General features: G+C 38.9%; 1 long non-coding RNA gene and 1 other non-coding gene across 6 annotated transcripts in view; one reads left to right on the forward strand and one right to left on the reverse strand.

The window, feature by feature from the left end:
- LOC127071359 (uncharacterized) overlaps positions 1-22,571 on the forward strand; it is an 89,217-nt gene that overhangs the window by 24,593 nt on the left and 42,053 nt on the right. The window lies entirely within an intron of this gene.
- Positions 20,044-20,116, reverse strand: Trnav-cac (transfer RNA valine (anticodon CAC)). Its single transcript has one exon. It is a non-coding gene; the product is annotated as a tRNA-Val (tRNA).

Raw genomic sequence — 22,571 nt, forward strand, 5'->3', positions numbered from 1 at the left:
AACCCTCGATAAACGTTCGATAAGCCAATAAAACTTTAACCTCTCGCATTTGTCTGCCTTCATCCCACTCGAAGGACGAGAGGACGAACGAGGAGAAGAAGGAGAAGAAGTGGTCCTTCTTCTTTTTACGGACGGCATGATTAACGAAGCGCTTTTCTCTTTTACTTCGAATCCCATCGAGATCCGAATCTTTCGAGCTTTCCCAGTAGTATCCCTTTGCGAAGGGAAGGGAAGGGACACCCTCTCTCACTCTCTCGTTCTCTCGTTCCTTTCTCTCTGTTACGTAGCCCGAAAATATTTCGTCCTTGAGAGAAATACTCGTGGCACGTGCGTGCTCTCGGACGATTTTGGAGGTCGTGTAGGAGCGAAAATGATCTTACCTTCGCCCTCTCGACCCTTTCCTCCCCTTGCTTTTCTCCCCTTTTCTCTCTCTCTCTCTCTCTCTCTCTCTCTTTACCATACCATCTTCCTTTCTTTCTTCGTTTCACGAGACAAATCTCGAGCAACGACGTGTTTGTCCTCTTCCGACTCATCAATGACACGTCGTCGTCCCTTTTTCTTTTTTTTTTTATTCTTTTCTTTTCTTTCCTTTTTTTATTCTTTCTTTTTTTTTTAACGTTCTTAATCGCGAAAAAAGTTTGGTACTCATCGTGTCAAGGACGCACGAAGAGCTTCCATTCTCATCCTCCCTAATCGTAGTCGAGCCACGGAGCTCTTTTAGCAATAACGACCTTAGCACGTTAAAGTTTACTCAACCGAACGAGCGAATATATCGAGTATACCACCGACTCTTTTTTAATCCGCTTTAGAACGATTTCTCTTCCCTCTTCTCCGTCCGATCGTTCCTACTGTTGTACTACTGAAAATCTTGAAAACCTTTATCAACGCGCGCGCACTCGTGTCGAATCCTTCGATATTTTCTTCTTTTTCTTTCTTTTAATCCTTTTCTTTCTTTCTTTCTTTCTTTCCTTCCTTCCTTCCTTCCTTCCTTTTCTCTCTTTTGGAAAAAAATATATGCCGTGAAAACGACCTAAGCAAGAAAGATTGAAAGTCGTAAAAGTAAAACGGAAGGAAAAGTTTATTCGCTATATAAACTGTTTACTCGTTATACGGTATAATTCTCTTTCAAGGGATTTTATCTGCTTGAATATATCTTTGAATGAAAAGGGCTGGAAGGATGGGATTGGATGCATCATGACCTTTTACCTTTGACCTTCGCCATAGTTTTCCGTTCACTCTAGTTCGGTCCAGAATTATGGCGGCGACGTCGTAGGTCTGCGCCTCGGGCGTGCGAAGTAATCGAATATTTCGAAAGGTCAGGTTAAGACGTAGGTAAGTAATGTTGGTACGTAACCAAGAGGAAGAAAATCAAGATCAGAGTTGAGAAGAACTGTCAGAGATAACGTTTTCTTAGTCGTGCGAAATTAATTTGTAACTGTTTATTCGAATAAATTCACGCTCGAATAGACCAAATTTTGTTAAAAGTCCTATAAAGCAAAGTCTTATAAAATTAATCCTTTGAATCGTCTCGAATAATTATTTTGCGTTGGTGGTATCAAGGGATTAATAAAAGTTCCCTGTTTTACAGCGATTTTACTGCGTTTCGAATAAAGGAGAACATCATTGATTGCATGCCAATCGTAAGAAAAAGAAAAGAGAGGAGAAAGAGAAAGAGAAAAAGAAAAAGAAATAGAGAGAAAAAGATAAGGACGAAAATCGATCGAAAATCAGTCGAGAATGGAACTTTTGGATTTGGTATTAATCCGCGGTATGATTCTGGCGATGCGATTATTTTATATGAAAGTTCTCTGAATTCCAGGTAGTCGAATCGATCATACCATACAAAAGGATCGCAACGCGAACGATTGACAAGCTTAAATAGCTGCCTGTTGCTATGGTTAGGAAAGGGGAGAAGAGAGACCGTTGCTAGCTGGCTTCTGCATCCCGGTGCAAGCTGTATCGATCCGACATCCTAGCCGGTGCAACAACCCACGCGTACCGAACCCATACGTCTTCTCAGCTCGTCGAAGGATTTGCCAGGACAATTCTCCGAGTTCCTTTAAACGTTTTATCAAACTTTAATCTCTCTCTTTCTCTCCGTCTCTGTTTCTTTCTTCAACGAGTCCAACATATTTTACCTATTTTTTCTTTCTTTCTTCGTATGTTTAACCCTGTATCTTTTTTCTATAGCTTTTTTTCTCTCCTCTCCTCTCTCTTTCTCTGTTTTTTCGCGTAGCCCCTCTGGTCAATCGTCATTGATTTCCACTTTTATTTTTCGATTGTGCACGTGACTTTTTCTTTTTTTGCATTTTGTTTTTTCTTTCTCTCTCTCTCTCTCTCTCTCTTTTTTTTTTTGTTTAGAATTTTGTCCCGATATACCGCCATGACAACTCTCTCAGCTAGATACTTTTGACATTTTATCAAAATTTGCCCCGATCCAACTGCTCGGAAACGTTTTATCCTGTTTTTTATTTGCTTGCTTTTTTTCTTTTGCGCATGTGTTTTTTTCCCCGTTCGTCCTCTCTCGTCGATCGTTATTGAATGCCCCCTCCCATCCCCCCTTTATTTTTGATTCGAACTTGCCTTTTTTTTATTATTATTATTATTTAGATTTTTATCCGATTAATTCGATTCAAATACGATATTCCAAAGAATGAAAGATCGATCAGAGTTTATTATTTAAATCGAATACGAAGCCCGCGAATGATATGAAGATATAGTAAATTGTTTTTTACTCGGTTGAATTCCTTTCTACCGAGGCAATTACTGATTCTCATTCGGTGTCTTAAGGTCAAGTTTAACGTTCTAGGAAAATTTAATTGACTCTAATTGCGCTCTCTCAATCTTTCCTTCTCGTTTTTCTATTAACTGTGATTATTTTTCTTCGGAAAAGGAAATTTTCTTCGGCGTCTCTAGATTCTTTTATTAAGAGAAAAAGGAAAGAGAAAAAGACAGAGAGAGAGAGAGGGAGACAGATACGAAGGATAGTTAATTCGATCATAAAACAAGAACATTTTATACGAGCTTACGAGAGTGGGCCTTTTTAAAAAACTGACGCGTGTAAAATTACTACTGACATAATAAGCATTACACGGAAGACGGGCCATAGCCGAGCCTCGTTAATTATAAGCTCTGACAATTAATTTACGACGACGGGCCTGTTTATCGTGGCGCCACAAGCGCGCGAAATTGGTGTCTCCCCTCTGAAATCGACCACTGACGAGAGAATTAATAATACTTCCCGTTAACGACAGGCGCATTTGATGGATGGAGGACAATCGTTCTTCGTGAAATATTATTGGCTATATATACCGATCGAGTACACGTGCCTGGAATGATTTTTTCGAAATATCGCACATCGATGTACGTACGTATACGCACACATCTGCGGTACGTATTTCCACGTACATAGACGGAGTCCTCCGTAAAATAAAATAGTTATATAATACTCAATAACGATTTATGCAAACGATATATAACAATAACCATTGTCGATCAATTCTCCAATGGAATAACTATGATTCAATGGCGATTCTAAGATTTTCCGGTCTGTATAATATCGTACAAGTAATCGTTTCATTTTTCTCAAAGGACGAGTCGACGCTTCGACGATCGCTCGCTTCGAGTATCATGAAAACGATGACACACCGACGTTGAGCATACGAATTATTTTTTTTCTTCTTTTCTTTCTTTCTTTTTTTTTTAATGTCGTTAGAAGGAATACGAAGGGGTGGGTGGAGCGAAGTGGGGAGAGGCAGAGGGGATCTTATTAGTCATCGCGGTTGTTTCGTGGTGATACGTTGAGAGAAGACATCGGGAGTCCGATGTTAACGAGGGTTAACTTTCAATTTCCGCTCGATTCGATACAGCGCATCGATTTTTCGAAGGAGCCGACCTAATCGAAATATTTCTAGGATGACTCCTCCATTATGATCCTTATTTCTCGAGGAACTTTCGTTGTAAGAGACGTCGCATGTAACAAATTGAAAAAAGAACGAAAGAAGAAACAACTCGTTCTTCGATGTATTATAATATACATGGGAATCATTTTTCTTTTTATTTCTATTGGTTTTCTTTCTTTCCTTTTTATTTTTGTTGTTGTTTTTTTTTCTTTTCCTTTTACGTGTCTATTATTAATAAAGAAACGGTACCGATAGATCCTTGACACGATCTTTCGTTGAGTTACGTAGGGTGCGAGTTGTACCGCCGTTAAGAAGATAAGGTTGATGTACCCCTGAGAGAAATCATAGTTAATGATTTCTTCGTGTTCATAATTCTCGTAACAATATGTTCGTCATCGTCATCGATTAATTAATTGAAAAGATCGGACGTGAAACAAAACGAAACACTAGATGTCGCTGGCTTTTATGCTTCTCTCTCTCTAGAACTTTCAGATATTTTATGCTTCCCTGGTTTTCTTCTCTACGAATGAAAATCGATATATATGTATACTTACACATATATATATATACACTCTCATACACAGATACACACACACACATATCGTTAAATAAAATATTTTACTTCGGCGAACGGTGATCAAAAGCTCGAACACGGTCGTAAATAGCTTTTCGACGCCGTAACGCTTTTAGGAATATTCACGGACTGCGGAGGAAGAGTTAATGGGTTAATTAATTTTGCGTCGCGCTTTCCCTCACTAAGTAAATTAAGTATAGCACTTTCGTCTTTCCGAGTGGTGGCAAAAGGGGATCACGGGAACTCGAACGAAAGGACACGAGTAGGAATGGCAAAGGAAAATGGGAAAAGGTAAAAAGTATTAAAAGAAAGAAAAAAGAGAAAAGCAACAAAAAATTAAAGAAGAAGAAGAAGAAAGAAAAAGAACGCAAGAACAAACGTTAAACCCTTCGACCAAAATTCGACCGAGTATCGCGCGTTAAACTTATTGCATTATCTTCTTGAACTTTCGAACTATGATTCTAATTCAACTCGAAACATTATTATTATTTTCTTTCCATTAAACGTCCTCCAACGAAACGAAGGGACTCTTGAATAATGCACCCAGCTATAAATGCATTTTAAAGTAAGGTAGTAGAAAGTTTTTCGATCCTTTTTCTGTTTTTATTTCCCCTTTCTCTCTCTCTCTCTCTCTCTCTCAGTTTTCTTCTCTTTTAGAGGATAAGGATATCACGATTAACCTTGAAAAAGCTACGAGATCTTTTCGAGTCACGAGTTATCTCTCCCTTGGCTCGTGAAATAACGATCTAGCGAAATGTACGATCTCTTTTTATGATGCTTTTATTAGAGGATCAACGAGAGGTTTGGTTGTCTTTAGTTTGAGAAGTTCGAAGAGGACGTACGTGTTGCGTTGTCTCTTTGTCTTTTGACCTCTTACCAAGATATATCTTATAGGTTCGATTTATGAAGGCTATACTTATTAGAGAAGTTGGAAAGATCGTTTGATCTATTAAAAGAGGCTGGCTTCGACTGCTTCGGAAGAAAACGATCGATCCGACGATGGATCTTGGATCTCGAAGGACGATTTCTCTTTTTATTTTTTTGTTTGTTTCTTTCTTTCGTTGCCTTGAAGACGCGTGCGCAGATAAAATAAGGGACCTTGGACAAGGGAGGAGATGCAGGTGCGACCGATCGACAGTTATTAGCGACGTGAATTGTGTTATCTTTCGTATGTCTCTTTCTTTCTCTCTCTTCTTTTTTGTCTCTTTTTCCTTTCGAATCTGGAGAAGAAAAGATACGTAACAATTCGTAAAATGAAACATTTTCGCAGGAATCGTCGTGTGTGTCCTTCTCGTATCTCTCAGATGTTCCGTAATGATATCGTAAATGTAATTTAATTTAATTTAATTTTACATAGGATACAAAACGATAATTACTGCCAGGTGAAACTTTTTATTCGCTCGCATTAGTACGAAATATGTTGCGGACGATACGAGTAAACACAATTGTTAATACATTTTCATAATGACACGTTAAAATTCTTTTTTAAATATACGTAAGTAAATAAAAATGATTCTATATTATATCCAGAAGGATAAGTCAACTTTATCGATATTAATACAGTCAAATGAAATATTTTAAACTATATCAAAGTTGAAAGTGTCCCGGTAATTAAACGTTAACATTAATCGTTCGTATAAGATAACGTAATCGGCTTTGTTTTAAATCCTCTTCGCTTATTATAATCGCGTATGTTAATTTCGTATCTTTGGGCAGGTGCTTTCGAAAAAGTGTAGGTACATATAGCGTTTCTTCGGTAACACCTGCTCTACCGAAACTCTTATTACGACTACTTCAGGGTTGTACCGAAGGTTCGAAATTTCCCATTTTCCATTTACTTACTAACCATAAATTACGTAGATTAATTTCTCGAATACTTCATATTGTTAATCGTAATAAATTTAATACATAGATGTATATGTAATTAAAAAGGTGCATCGTCGTTTTAAAAAGAGAATCTTTATCGCGATACGAACACGTAACGTCACGTAACGCGTAACAATAATTAATATTATTTGCTAAACGATTATCTATATTTAAATTCGCGGTATTTCATCGGATATCGATTAATTTTCGAAGAACAAAAAATTCGTAGTCCGAGTACTACGAGTTTCCACTATGATTCAAAGTTTTTGTAGATGCGGCCCGGAATATTATAACTCTCTGGTATGGCTGCTGACCTACATACGCAAGGGGCAAAATATGTTCCCGCTTGTCATGTGCCAAACGCACGAACGGGGTGTGAACACACCTGGCTCTCGTCGGTGTATGCGCTTCTGTTCTTACGGCGAAGTCGCGACAGCCGGTCAGTTCGACATTCTTTTTTTCTCTCTCTCCCTCTCTTTCTCTCTGTTCCTCCTGGTATATCCGATGGTGACCCATTAACTAACGGGACGATTCCTTATTTCATTGATGTTACGTTGTTCGACTAAATTAATTTCTTTTTCCTCTCTCTATCGTCAAATACGATCATGGATGACACTCGTAAGATCTTAGATAAATAAAATGTAGAAAGTCTCTTCCTTCGTCGATTATTCGTAAAATTACTTAACATTCATTTCGTACGATAAGATTTCGTTTGATTATGATTTCGTAATACGATTCATTTTTACGTCCTTCTCCATCCACGCACAACGATCTAAAAGTTGGAATTTGTTAGCGGTTAGGAAACGAGTAAAGAAATAAAGAAAGAAAGATAGCGTAAGGTAACGTCGTAGGACGAAGCTTCTCGCGATCCAAGTCTCATAAGTTCTTGTCTGTGTCTCGAGCAACGACCTCGATTCGACTGGATTACCGAAGAGCAGCTGGCTCGTGGCCTCGAAAAGCCCCAACGAGAACCCAACGAGAACCCAACGAGTACGACACAGTCGCGCGAGACCGTTGTTCGATATTGAATTTAAATTTGTCGAACCCTTCCGACTTCTCTTTACCTGTCCATTCGTTAAAAACGAACAATTTCTCTCGAGGAGTTTCACGGCGAACAATTTTTCTTTTCCTTTTTTAAAGATAACGTTTAATAATAAGAATCGTAACGTATCTATAGAAAATATCAACGCGTCTAAATGATTTTGTCAAGTAAAATATATTACAAATTAAATTCTTTCTCTTTCTCTCTCTGTCTCTCTTTTTCGTAAAAATTATCGAAGGAGCAGGATCGTTTGACGTGCAACGACCTCAAGCTACCTCTACTGCGACAGCAGGTCGAGAGAGCAAAAGAGAAAGAGAAAAAAGGAGAAAAAGAAAGAGAGAGAGAGAGCAGGTGGTCGAGTTGAAGGCACCAAAAACGCAACGGACTGCAATCACCACCTTGATCGGTGGTATTGAATTTTCTCGGCCGACGATGTTCGACGGCAGCTTCCAAACCACTTCGAAAACCGTCTTCAAATGCTCGATATTCGCTAACCCGTTAGTCAGACGCAAACCTCAAGTTCTTCTTTCTTTTTGCGCCGTTGGACCACCCGAAAGAAGCGCGGACACCGAACTCAAGCCTCGCACGAAAAAGAGGAACGTCCGAGTTCGTAATTCGACACCCGAGAGTCGCCGCTTATATGCTGGTACCCGATGTCAGGATCACGTAGTTCGAACGTTCTTTGTTCGTAGATTTTAAACAAAGAAGGAAGGGGTTAGGGTGGCGGGAGGAAAGAAGAAGGGAGTAAAATCTAATATAGGAAAAAAAGAAGAGAGAAAAAGGACAAAAGGAAAGAAAAGGAAAAGCAACAGAAAAAATAAGAATTCCAAAGCGACTATCCAATTTGTTGGAGCAATGAAGTAATTTCGATAATTTGTTTATTAAACGATTTTAATTGGAATGATTTTAATAATACTTCTTTCTCTTTCTTTTTTTTTATGCGATAGAAAGCTAAGCGAATTAGTTAGAAAGCGCATCCAAGTTTCATTCAAAGGTGTTTACTTCGCGTATGTAAATACGTATATATATATATATATGTGTGTGTGTATATATATACAGTCCGCGGGATTCGTTTCGCATTCGACTCGGGTAAAAGCAATTATCAGAAGAGCTTTCCGAGCATTTCTTGAGCGTCCTCACCTTGAGCGTTAGAATAGTCCGATAGAATATTTGTCAAAGTGACGGGGAACAATTTTATTAGATTTTTATTTGCATTCAATTAATTAAGAAATAAATAAAGGACTTGATACGACTTGAGGAGTCTCGCGTGTCGCGTTTGAACGGTGAGTATTATTTAATCGATAAGAATCGACGAAGGCCAATCGAGTCAATGAAGATCGATATCTTTCTCCTTTCTTTTATGATTTTTTTTTTCTTCTTTTCTTTCTCGATCTTTTTTTTTCTATAAGAGAAAAGCTTTCCAATGGTATCCTCCTCCTCCTTGGACTACTCCACACAGGTCGACAGGTGCGAATCGATCGTATGTGTATTCTCGGCTTACGATACTGGTATTTTCCATAACGAGGGATCGCGTTTATTCTTGGATAGATCAACAGGTTGGGTGGAACGAAAGTGTCCGGCTCTCTCGCTCGAAGAGTCAACGAGGCCTCCGCGAGGAGTCTCAGTTTGCAGGAGGGGTAGGGGAAGGAAGGGGAGGGTGGTAGACAAAGACGGGATGATCGAAAGATAGGAAGAGATAGAAATCGAGAGTGAGAGAGGGAAAAGGAGAAAGAGAGAGGGAAAAGGAGAGAGAGAGAGGGATATAGAAAAGTATGGGTCGTGGGGTAAAAGAGGTTGTAAACGAGGGATGGACGGAGTAAGAGGGTTGCATTGACGTCAGTCTGACGCAACGGCACACACAGTTTTGCCACCACCTTCTACTAACTGAGCAACAACCCTCTCTTCGAGCTCCCTCTTCGTCCAGCCTAGTACTGACATTGACACTGTACTCTTGCATCGATTTGCTCCAGAACGAGGTGAGCGCAAGGGGTTGAGGGTCACCGCGACCGTTCCGCCGATATAGCTCCGATCGGAGGTCATCGGAGTGATTTACCTTCTCATTCCATCGCGCGTTTCCATCGAATGAGAGACCCCTCGCTCGCCCTCGAACTTTATCGACTCTTTTCTTTCTCCACGATCTCCGACCTTGCCACTCTATCATCCTCTTTGATGTGTTCCTATTCGTAGGTACGACTTCCTTTTGCTTCGATGATTCGATACGTATATGTATGTTAAACTTATGTTAGAGAAAATTTCTCGGAAAACGATTCTTTTCCTTTCTTTTCTCTCTATTTTTCTTTTTTTCTTTTTTGCTTTTTCTTTTTTCTTCTCTCTTCTTCCTCTATTCTAGAAATAAATTTTTATAATTGGACGTAATCGATATATATATATGTTTGTGTGTGGGTGTTAAAAATAATATCTACTTTGCACTGATAGATTCATTACTCTGAAGAATAGAATCTCTTCTCCCAGCAACGATAAGATCTTTTTTCTTAATGAACGAGGAGAAAAGACGTATGTATATAAAGCTTGTTATAAAGCTTCGATCTTGCAGAAAAATAGATTAAGTAGCATCATTCAAATCCGTAGACGAATTCTTTAAGCGATTTTAATCGGTAGCCAAAGTTCTTTCGATTAATTTCTAATCGATACGGATTATTCTATTACCAAAGTAGCACGCAAGGACAAGGTCGTGTCTTTCTTATATCGAATTATAATTAACATTATTCGTTTTAATTACAGTCATGAATTAAATGGTAGCAGCAGGTCTTACCATGATTATACTATACTTTAAAACATATACATATATATTTTTCAAACCCATATATATATATATGTATGTATGTATGTACGTATGTATATTGGAGCACATAAGGTTTAATAAACATCGAAATAAATGATCTCGAATTAAACTCCGTAATATTCGACTAACCTTTCTTTATAACTTCGTTCATACTAAGTCTGGTCCATTGGCTAGAAAGTAAAAAGATGGTTTTATCTCTATTTTCCTCGAACATTCAGGTGAGTTTTACGGCGGAAGTATATCAGCATATACTCCTTTATTATCTCGATAAAAGAGAAAGAAAGAGAGGGAAAGAGAGAGAGAGAGATCAGTCGAGATAGAAAAAGAGGGGAAAAAGAGGGAGTTAATAAGAGGGATGCTCGTAGCTGCATCGCAAATGCGAGAGAGAGCGTCAAGGTCGCCGAGCTCGAGGATGAAGTTAAGGTCACGATAAAGAGGAAAGGAGAAAGAGAGAGATAGATAGAGGGAGAGGGAAAAAGAGAGAGAGAGAGAAGGAGAAAGAGAGAGGAATAGTTTAGCTCCGGTGACGAGGCACGAGGACTTGAAAGTTTTCTCGTTAGAATAATGCGCCGTGATTGCACTTATACACTACGTAGCCTCCTACGTGGTTAAGGCATCTCCGTTTTCTTTCTTCCTCTCTCTCTCTCTCTCTCTCTCTCTCTCTCTCTCTCTCTCTCTCTCTCTCTCTCTCTCTCTCTCTCTCTCTCTCTCTCTCTCTCTCTCTCTCTCTCTCTCTCTCTACCTTACACCCTCCTATCTCGTCTTTTACCTTGCTAGGAAATAAAAAATTTCGCGATGGATTGAACGTGTCTTGAATCTCTAGACGATCGCGTTGGAACGTTACGAGTCATCGATGTAACTGCTTCGGCATACGGGTTCGACGTACGGGAAATTCCTCGTTAACTCTGTACGTACCTCGTTCGTCCGACATTTTTTTATTTTTCTTAAGATCTCTCGTAATAAATGAAAGGATAAAGAAAACAGAAAAAAAAAGAGAGCTTAAGCGATAAGACGGTATAGAAGAATCGATCGACGAATTGTTTCGAAATTAGTGACAATATTTGTATTTATATGTTTTCCTCTTTAATTTCCTTCTTATAATTTAATAAATCTTTCTTATAATTTGTTATTTTATTATGACATTTTTGTTTTATATATATATGTGTATGTGTGTGTGCTATGTATATATATATATGTATGTATGTATATATGTATGTATGCCAATTAAGTAAGGCAAACCTTGAATACCATCGTTATCTAATCTCTGCAATATTTTTTTTTCTTTTTGCCTTATTTATTACACCGCGAAATTACGGCATTGACTTGACTTAATCTTTTTCTCTGTTTTACTTTTTTCTTTTCTCTCTCTCTCTTTTTTTTTTCAACATTTCTTCCGCAGATTTTAATATTGTTTTTTTTTTTTTTTTTGATTAAAAGTAAGAAAAAAAGAAAAGAAGAAGAAGAAGAACACGGATGCGTTATACTCCTCGTGATATTAATTTTATGCTCGACGATATAATAAATAGAGTAAAAGAAGTGGTAGGATGAGTTGGGTGCAGCGAACGCGATCGTACTTAGTTGGACAACGATCGTCACATCGTATATGCATACATGCACACGCACACACACGCAAATACACAGTTAGTGTACGCGAGATAACGATCAAACGATTTTACCGAGTATTTACGTTTATGGGTTTGTTGCGTATAGACAATCACTGTTTCTTTTTCTTTTTTTTTTTTTTCTTTACTAAGAATCTACAGCATCCACGTATATGTACATACATATATCCATATATATAAATAAATAAATAAATAAATGAATAAATATATATATCATACACGTACACGCGCATATACATACGCGTGTGGGAGGAACGTGCGAGCTTAATTTATTCGTTGATAAACGCTGTCGACCTTGGCCTTGTGCGTCATCACGAATCATATATTCGAATTATATTCCCAATGACTCATCGCTATTCGCTCTTTATTTTTTTTTTCAATGTTCCACGCGTATCAGAGGCAGGAACGCGCGCTCGCACTTGCTACAAAATCGTCGTCGTGGCGTATTTTTTTCCCTTCTTTTTTTTCTTTTTCTTTTTTCCATCTTCTTCCTTCGCTATTTTAAGACTGATATTACAAATCCCGCTATCTTTCTCGTCGTTATGATTATATGTATATATATATTTTGTCTTTTTTTCTTTTTCGAAAAAGGTTCACTTTTTCGTTAAGGTTTCGTTCGAAGATCGTTAAGAAATTAGTAAGTTCTTCTCGTTTACTGTAGAATTTTTGTACGAGTTCCTTTCTTTATTTTTTTTCTTTTTTTTTTCTTTTTTCGACGATCGGTACTGAGGTATTTACGGTTATTGTCAATCGTAAAAGCGAAACGTGACACTTGCGAACAGTCCTCGGAATGATCTTCGATCGACCGAGAGACCTCGGGCACGAGGCCAACTAGACTGTTCTTTTCTTCTCGCGAAAAACATTTCGCGAAAATCGAACTCGTTCGTTTCGATTGTGAACGGTGGGACGTGAGAGAATGTCAATTTACAAAGTCATAGAAGTTTTAATAGTCGATCAGCGTAAAGGGTAAACGTACGTAAAATCGTTCCACGTGTTTCTATGACGGTCGTATCATAAATTGCGAAGGTCTCTTTGCGTGGAATATAGGTATGTTTATAAAATATGAACGATTACCTGCAGTGCGTGTATATATATATGTGTGTGTGTGCATGTATGTATATATATATATATATAAAGTTAATGAACAAAAGGCGATACAATTCGTTCGAAAATCCATACTGTTTCGCAATTTTATCGATGCATAATTCTTTGCTTATCTTTTCTTTTATTTAATGTCTGCACTGATGTACATCGAAATGTTATAAGCTAATATATATATATATATATATCATGCTTTATTAATTAATCTATACAGTGTTTTATTGATGCATATAGAATTTTATCGATGCGTCGTAATCCTTTAACGATACCATCTTTTTTTTTTATCATTTATATCTTTGTATATTATTATTATTAGATCGGGAGTATACATTCACCGTTCTTTACATACATAATTTATATTTTTGTTTTTACATTTATTTCGCATATATATATATATATATTCCTTTTTTATTTTTTTTTTTTTTTCATTTACGAGTCGTGACAAAGATCGATGAAACGTACGAATCGATCGTAAGTAAGCAGAAATTTCATCTCGGTTACATTATTAGAGTTCTAAACCGTTCATCGTCTGCTCTCAGAATGTTCAAAGATTCAAATATTGCTATCGTAAGGGTGGCCCTGTTGAGAAATGAGACAGGAACGACGTCACAACGTTGACGGTTCCCCGTGTGTTGACTTTTCCAGAAATAGGAATGGAGAGTGGAGTGCAACGAGAAACGAATGCATCGGTATGCAGCGTCGAACAGCGGCGAAGTGCCACTCGAGTACTTGAATGTAAACCGTGCACTTACGATGAAAGGAGGGTAGGATAGAGAAAGAGTTTTAGTTTACACAACGATTGCCATGGCGCGTCTCTTTCTTTCGACGTCGTCGACAGCGTGTTGGAAGGATAATAATAGAGATTTTCGATGAGAGAGAGAAAGAGAGAAAGACGGAGAGAGAAGTCGAACGCGGTGACATATAATTATCTTACTGGCGAAGTAGAGTAAATCCTAGATTAAATAACGTTTCGTTGTTTCGATTAAAAAAGAAAAAAAATTATAGGTACACACACACACACACACACACACACATATATATATATATAGAGAGAGAGAGAGAGAGAGAGAATGGATAGGAAATAAAAGTTTTTAGAAATAAATTATTTATACGTTTATACATAATCCATCATAAACGAATAATATATTTCATTAATCGCGAATGTATGTATAATATATTATTGAATAATTTTTGCTTTTGACATTAATAATATCATTGATATAATTCTTGATTTTTAATAGAATATACGTATATTAATAAGAGATAAATGTACGAATGAATTAGTCTCGAGTACGTTGCCCTATGGTTGCATCAACAATGGAGATATCGTAGTCGCGACTCGACAGAAGCCAGCAAGCAAACAAGCAAGCAAGCAAGCAAGCAAGCAAGCAAGCAAGCAACCTTGTCTATCCGATCTAAGAATCAGTATCGTAAACGAGAAGTAGAGAATCTTGGTGCGTGCCACGCCATTCTTATTGTTTGTTGGTAGCCCACGAAGGGTGTGGTAGGACGTGAAGGTCTAAACATCAAAGATAAGAACAAAGGTTCTACGTACTTACCTTCCTCGAGACAATGAATTTCCTTCGATCTTTATCTTCAACTTTTCATATCGTTCTTCGTCGTTATTTCTCTTTCTACTAATTTTATTCGACTCTCTTAAGCGTAAACTTAATAAAATTTCGAATCTCTTTTAAGTGTCACGCGGGTGTGTTCGCTTCTAAAAGAAATCTTCTCTCTCTCTCTGTTTTTATTTTTTTTTGTTTGTAAATAATTCCTATGACGAGAGAAAAACGAGCTAAATGTTTAAACTTCTCGAGAAGAGTCAAGTTTGTTAACGAGGATAGCAATGCTCGGTTATTCGACAATAAAAATAATTTGGCGATGAATAAGGATACAGAGAGGAAGAAAGAAAGAAAGAAAAAAGAAAGAAAGAAAGAAAGTAAGAAAGATAGAAAGAAAGAGAAAGACGGAGAGAGAGACAGAGAGAGGGAGGATGAGTGGAGAATGGTTTGAAGAGTAGAAAAAGAAGAAAAAGAAGAAAGAGGAAGAGGAGGAGGAGAGAGACGTAAGATATTTTTATTGGGCGTCTGCAGTCTGGATGCACGGCCGGCCGTTCACCCGATACACTTATTGCTTCGTGCCAATCCATGTGGGACCCTCTTTCGATGGCGCAGCCTCTACTCTTCTTCTTATTCCTCTTTCGTCGTACTCTTTTCCTCCCTTACCTTCTTCGTTCGTCTCCTCTCACGCCCTCGCGCTTTCGTTATTTGCCATCCCGAAGAAAGATTCTATCCTTGCTCGCGATACTCTAACGACTATCCATTTTTCTTCTCTTCTTCTTCTCCTTTTTTTCCCTTTTTCTTCCTTTTCACCGAGACTTACTCTTTATCGGTCGACTTTGATAAACGGATAAACATTGCGATAATTAATTATAGAATGTTAATAAAGATGCGGTTTTGATTCGTCGTTACGATATCGTTGGAATACGTGCAATTCAAATCTTTCTACAATTATTTCTACTTATTTAATGATTAAAAAAAAAAAATTACAAGAAGAATAGTTTCTCTTTCTTTCCTTCTTCTTTTTTTTTTTCTTTTCTTTTCTTCCTTTCTTTTTTAACGCGTTTCGTCTTACTAAAATAATTATAATATAAATATAGCGTTTCCTCTTTAGCGATAATAGAATTGACGTTGATTCCACCGGAAGACGATTATTCCGGAACGATTGTTCGTTTTATCGCGAGTATTTCATTAATCGTTAAGGTTAACGTCATCGTTTCGCGCACGCAGGATTCCTCGTTTATTGTTGTTGTCGACTCCTTCTTGGTTCTTCTCGCGTTCCTGCCTTCAGGAAAATATATCGCATTTCGCATCTCTCCTCGATGACGAGCTTATTAATTAAAGTTGGAAAGAGCGATCAGGACGATGCTTAAATATCCGTGATAATTTCCTGTTAAAGGGTGAATACGAAACGAAATGAAAAGTTTCGCGAAAGAGATACTTCTTTTTTTCTCCTCGCGATAAAACGTTCAATTATTATTCTTACTTAAGATACTTGTTTTGCAAAAATTACTATATCGTTTCTATACCGATCATTTTAAAACGAACGATCCTACCGTATTCGTACATTTACAAAATCTCTATTCGATTTGTTATCGTCGTTTAAGATCGTATAAACGTCAGTAAGTAAGGGCTTGCAACGTTTGTTGTAAATCGCTGGAAAGGATCGTGTGTCGATTAACGAACGATACGTATAATTCAATGGACTTGCGTATCATTCAGCCATGAAATCAGCTTATCGATGTAAATCCGATATAAACTCGATAATCTCGATGGTTATTTAACTCCGAATAATCGGGTGGAATCGTGTAGGTGTTGACAGGGACACGTGTTGCATGGGATCGGAAGCTACCGCTTGTAACGATAGACCAGTTCGAGATTAATCGCATTAATTGCGCACGAACTTCCCTCCGATTAGTTTGCGTTCCAATTTCAGGACACGGCTACCTAACTACGAAGTGGCAGAAATTCGTCGTCGATTAGTTTGCCCACAGGTGACAAGGTACAAATAGATAACTAGGAAAATCGTATACGTCCCCCGTATTATCACCGTGTCCTCGTGGTGATTACGAAGTTAGCTTACTGGAAGTTAGCTAAATCCAGGAGCTCTTACCGGTGGGAGCAGTGTGTCTCCTTTGATTTCATTACGATACACCGGTTCGTCAAGATACTATTATACGAATCTGTATTAGCGAATTTATTAAATCGCGAAATTGAGTCGTAAAATCTCGATATTATCGAGGATATGATAGACCTCGCGTATAACGATTTAACGATCGCCGAACGAATTGGTACATAAAATGGTTGTATAGGTATAGGGTATCGGGTAAAAGGATACGGTCCTGAAAATCGGGGCCGGATGAGTCGCGTGGGTGAGTCTGCCCCTGCATCGACGACGGCCCAGGGTGGTGGCCCCGCCGGAAGAAAGTGGTGGGGGTAGTCCGACAAGGATAGCGAACGAAGGGAGAGAGCGAGAAGGAGGATCGACGGGGATGCATCGACCTTGGAGGGATTTTTGCGTCTACCGTCGTACGTTCACCCCGCGTCGACTCTGAGCGAACGAAGAGAGAGCACACGCGCGCGCTCGCGACCGCTTTCACATGCGACTAGCGACGTTCTCGTTGCTGCCGTTCCGTTGGTCGTTGCGCTTCTCCCGTCGGCTTTAAACGAGACTCTCCCCTTTTCTCCGTTCTTCTTTGTCTCCCTCTCCCCACCCTTCGCTCCTTCACCCTCCCACCTCTCACCCCTCACCCCTCACCCCTCCTCGTAAGTTCCCCTTCGAGTTCTCCACGGAGATCCTTTTTTCCTCCTTCGCTCATCCTCGTTCCTTCCAGTTTACTCAAGGTTCTACGAGAGCCGAGAATCGCCGTGTGTGCACCGCGCCCTCGAAATCCTTTCGCGAGTTGACACACGTTATACAGGGTGGCTCGATTAACTCCTTACAAAGGAATATTTTGATTTCATTCGTATCGAGAGTCGCTATCGAGAGTATAGAGAATTCAATGGTGTTTATTTCTCAATGAAAGTGATAATTCTACGAGATAGCATTGTTATCAACGTCGATCGTTGTTATTGTTGTTTTAAATAAATATGTCGGGGACGATCGAACTCGCTTTAAGAATTTTTCTCGATCGATCTATCGGATATCATCTCCTTTTATGAAACGTCACGTCTAATCGCTTATAAATAGGCATGGAGTTTAATATCTCAAAGAACGCTATAATCGGGTCCTTTTCTCAATTTTCTTAAAGACGCTTATATTTACCAATATGCGCCGTTTCAGGAAGGTTACGTCGAACGGAGAAGGATCGTCGATCGAACAAATTTTCTTCCCCTTTCGTTATTAAATTTACGATGTTATAATTTTTTTAGAAAGAGGCATAGATATTTTAAAGGTATCATGAAAATTTGATCGTCGTGAGAAACGAGGACGAACGATATTATCGTCGATGGTGTTGGCACTTGAGACAAACGGGCACGTCCCTGAAGCTCGCGGCAAAGCCTTCGAACGGATTAGAGCCGCTGCACTCGAGCGTGCACTCGAGCGTGTAGTACTCGAACGTGCATGCATGTATGCACGCACGCATGCACGCACGCACGCACGCACGCACGCACGCGCGCGCGTGCGTGGCGCGCGCCCATCGTTCTCGATACAAAGTGGAGGTCGTGACCTTGGCGCCAAGCGCTCGAAGGGCCGACTTCAAAGCGATTTACATCGCGCCTTCGAGAGATCGAACACGAGCGATAGTAACCGGCAGCTTTTAATTAGCGATGCTCTTCGCGCATCACCTCGACCGTGAACTTAAACTTTAACTTTCTCTCTTTCTCTCTTTCTCTCCTCCCTATCTTCGCGCTTGTTAACGTTAAGCGTTACGAGCGTTAGTATCGAATAACGAAACACTTATTCGGACCTTCCAGACGTCCTCGATTATTTTCACGTTATTAACGAATCTCTCCGATAATCCCGATGATGACCGTTCGTAAATTATCATCATTGTCGGTTGGATTCGCGTCTATGGGGAAAAATTAACGAGACTCGATGGAATAAACTCGTGGATGCATCGTTTGCATATTTTCAAAACCGAGGAGAGGGAACTCGGTCGACTCCTCTCATTCTCTCCTTTCTATCTCCTGCCGCGTCTACCCTCGTCGAAGATTCCGTTGAAATATTATTTTGATTATCAACGAATTCGCTAAATCACTGAGCGCGTCTTCTCCATGTTGGTGCGTCTACGAGTGTCTCGTACACGAGATCAGAGGTTGACCTCGTCAAAAGCCTTCTCCTCGTCACTGAACCGTGGTGGTTAGCCTTAATTAATATGAGAAACTCGACGAGCATTGTCATTGAATTAATCGTCCTCAAAGCGACAGATAAGCCCTCGTACCCCCAAGAGCTTCCAATCGCCTACTAATCGTATAGCACGCGATAGGATAGCCGGACGGATCAAGGTCCTATTGATTAAAGAAACGAGATTGCTTTGGAGACTATATAGTTACGTATCTGTATATCGCTTTACTCCTACACGATTCATTGACTAATCGTTAACACGTCCGATCATTAAAATTTTCTTATCTAATTCGATCGCTTATTTATACGTTATACTTTCTTATTGTTCGATATCCATATTTCTTTTTAACCCTTAAATATTACAAAATTGCGTCGGTGAGACGTCTGACCAACCAGTCGAATGGAGCCGGTCGGATTCAGATACTCTGAACCTCGAAGGTTTCTCTCTTACTCTCTCTCTCTCTCTCTCTCATTCTTTCTCTCTCTCTCTTTCTCTTTCGCTCTTCCAGCCCCACCCCCTTAAGAATGGCACATTATACCTACCGGTGGATGGAAAAATAAAGGTGGCCCCACGTTGTGGGAACGGGATGGCACGACCTCGAAGGGCGCGGCCGAGTTCAGACTAGACCGAAGCTCTCTCTTGCCCTTGTGCTCAACCGACCTTGAGACGACTCGTATCCTGACTCGATCGGGCCCTCTACTCACACTATAACGGAGAGTATCCTCTCTTCTTGCACACAAAGAATTCCTCTTCTCGTTCTCCCGATAATGCACCACCATCGCCAACCACCGTCACCGTCATCATTGGCACCAATCTTTTTATTTACTTATTTATTTATTTATTTTTCTTTTTCTCTTTTTGAAGACGACGACGACGATCATAACTCCGGAATTTTAACCTCCGCTGGAATCTCATCGTTTTCAAAAAAACCATCTTGAAAAATTCTTTCGTTCGAATCGAACGTTCAGAATAAATTCCTTCGCTCCTTTCACTCACTATCGTTAGATCCTTCAATGTCGCCGATCGATACGATCAAACGATCGTGGCAAGAACGATCTACGACGTGGGTTTGTAATTATATCGAAATTTTCGTTCGTTTAGAATTTTGCTTTCTTTCGAAAGAGTCTGTTCGAATATGTTTGAATTCTTTCGTAAGTTTCTTTGTTTTTTTTTTTTTAATCGATATCGCACCCTTTCCTTCTCTTCTTTTTTTAGGAATATATTTGGAAATATATTTGTTTGTTTAACGTGATAAAAATGGAATAAAAAAAAATCTATTCGACCATGTTTCCGCCCGGGATCGAACCGGGGACCTTGTGCGTGTGAAGCACACGTGATAACCACTACACTACGGAAACGTTGAGAACTTTGCACTTTGATCGTAGAAATGTACTTAAGGTTAAGAACCTTTTTATAAAATGCATATATATATATATGTGTGTGTGTGTGTGTGTATGAACGTGTACTCGTTCATTCATTCTCTCTTCTCCTTTACACATAATTTATATATACATATACACACATACATTTTTATCATATCCGACGCTTTTCATATTTTTTAACTATAAGTTATATACTTACAATTATAATTACGCTACTGTTATATATAATATACAAATTATAATATACGTATATAGAAAAAATATGATAATTATTTATAGAACAATACAAGATACTAGATTATATTTAATAAACTATAATTATTAACTTGCGATAAATTATATAATTATATTGATAAAAAAAAATATATATATATTTGCACGACGTCGTCGTAATATTCTTTTACGATTGAATTCGATCGATTATCATCGACATCATTCCGATCGGTCTCGTTCGATTTCGCCAATTCGAAAAGATCGAAACGATTCATCGCTCATACATAATAGAAAGCTCCGACTTTCTGGAGGAAGTAAAACGTTCACTCGGTTTAGTCGTTTACTCGATCGGTCGCTCGTGGAGGACGACTCGCGGCAAGAGAAACTTTTACTTTTGCTAGAGAAAGTGCATGCTCGATGCGTCTTTCTCGTTCGACTCGGTTTACGATAATGCAACGCGTCGTCATAATCGGACCGACTGATTCACGTTCACTCTCGTTTGTTTTAGTCCGGTAAACAATTTCTGCGATTAATAAATAATAAATATAAAAGTGTTTTCGCGCACGCACAAGTACACATACGAGTCGAACAGATACCATAGTATTTACGCCGATTCGAAGGCTTTAAATTACAAAATTTATCTATCATACGTTCCTAATTAAAAATTAATGGAAATGAAAAAAAAAGGAGAAAATAAGAGGGGAGAAAAAAAGCAAGTCTCGTTCGGAGTACGTTGGAATTTTTGTTCTCGATTACGCGTAAATACTAAACTCAGTTACGTATTCAAATAGATAAGTATTTGTTTTCGACCGATGTGATTTAATAGGGACAACGCAGGATCGAATATTCTCGCTTGTTATAGATCAGTCGATCAACGATTAATTATTCGAAAAGTGTATTTGTCGACGTGTATTTTTTTTCTCGTTTTTTTCTTTCGTTTTTCTCGTCGTTCCGTTCGCCAATACCTTCCGCGTTTCCCAGTGCAACGTTCGAGCGGTCGGTTGCATTTTCATCGTTCGTCGCTTTCAACGATTCCTCGAGCGTGATACTTGTAGAAAGAGTAAGTGTGCGACCACGTTGGAAAGCGCTAGTAAAACAACGCGTTAACGACTTAACACAGACGTACGTACGTGTACATACACGTACGGAATATATACGTGTACAGAGAGCTATGCATGTCCTACTCACTTTGCTATGTGCTATGTCGTTTGACTCGATCTAGTTCGAGCGATAAGCCGTGAACGTTCCTTTCGGAATTCGAGATTGGTTTTGTTCAACGTGACACATTGTTCGAACTAATCGCTGTTGAAACGCTCGAGCGTGATTACTTCTTAGATATCGATTTATCTTCTTTTTCGTTCTCCTTTTCTTTCTTTTTTTCTTTCTTTCATTTCTCCTAATTTTTGCATTTTAATCTCGTAAAAATATTCCTCGCGAAATAGCAATACTCGTTTTTCTTTAACGTTTCGTCGACGTCGGTATAATTTAAGTACGTTACTACTTGTAAAGTGATACAGCAATAACGCCGATTGCCCCGAGGATATATCCATGCGATTTCTTCGATTTTCCATTCCGCGTGTCTTCTATATCGCGTTCCTTTATGGTTTTTCATTTATAACGATCAGTATCGTCCTGTATGTCCTGTTATGTCCAGCCCTTTCCCTCTCCTTTTCTTAAGATTTATTGAAAATACGATATACGTGGGTAGGTATGTAGTAACTCTAACGTTATTATTGTTTCTCTCTGCGGGTATATTAAATCAAAGGGAAATCGCTAGAAAAAAGGACAAAAGACGAAACAAAACGAAATGGAAAACAAAAATAAGGAAAACAAACGAAAGAAAGAAAGAAAGAAAAGAAAAGAAAAGAAAAGAAAGAGAAAGAGGAAAGAAATAAAAGGAGAGGGAAATGTCTTTCTCGTTAAAAGATCGACCCCGATTGTAACCGATTGCCATAATGGAAAGTAGAACGAATGGGGGGAAACTTTCAGTTTCACCGGTTGTCTTTCACTCTGTAACCTCCATACCAGTTTGGAATATAGTTGCGCGCTCGCGTGCACGCTCTCTCGATATCAGTTTCCGATCAAAAAGTGTGTAGCACGCGTAGCGATGCGTGTCAGCGGCGCTTGGCAAATTGGGTTGCTCGCGGTGCAGAACGGCACTGTGAAAGTCTCGTTAACGACACTTTGAATTTGTTTCGTTGTATATCTCCTATTTCGC

Source organism: Vespula vulgaris, chromosome 21 (genome assembly GCF_905475345.1).
Source record: "Vespula vulgaris chromosome 21, iyVesVulg1.1, whole genome shotgun sequence".
NCBI classification, from domain to species: Eukaryota; Metazoa; Arthropoda; class Insecta; order Hymenoptera; family Vespidae; genus Vespula; species Vespula vulgaris.